The following is a 445-nucleotide window of genomic DNA, read 5'->3' on the forward strand; positions in this document are numbered from 1 at the left end:
TGCCCCGCCAGCGCCTGGCTTTTATTCCTGCAGCATCCTCTTCCCAGGCTGGGCACGACCGTGTCCCCCCCCGACCCTGGGGGTCACCCCCAAAGGGCTCACCCCAAAGGGCTCAGTGCCGACGCGATGCCTCCCCGCTGCGTGGCACGGCTCCAGGACAGCATCGCCCTCTCTGCACAGCTACCGGCTCGGGGGATAATTAGTATCTCCCCCATCTGCTAGATTAAGCTTGGGGAGGGGGGGGGGGGGGGGGACGGAGGCCCTACGAGCCCGTCGGAATGTACCATCGATGTAGGATGGGCGGGGGAAGAAGGCAGAGAAGAAAAATCAGTAAATACGCGGATCTAGTTTACCTTCAGCCTCGCTGCTTCGAAAAGGAAAGACGCCACCCACCCGCCACGACGCCTCGACCGTCTCCCCCGCTGTCATGGAGACGGCCGAAAAG

Source organism: Calidris pugnax, unplaced genomic scaffold (genome assembly GCF_001431845.1).
Source record: "Calidris pugnax isolate Ruff unplaced genomic scaffold, ASM143184v1 scaffold27, whole genome shotgun sequence".
Taxonomy (NCBI): domain Eukaryota; kingdom Metazoa; phylum Chordata; class Aves; order Charadriiformes; family Scolopacidae; genus Calidris; species Calidris pugnax.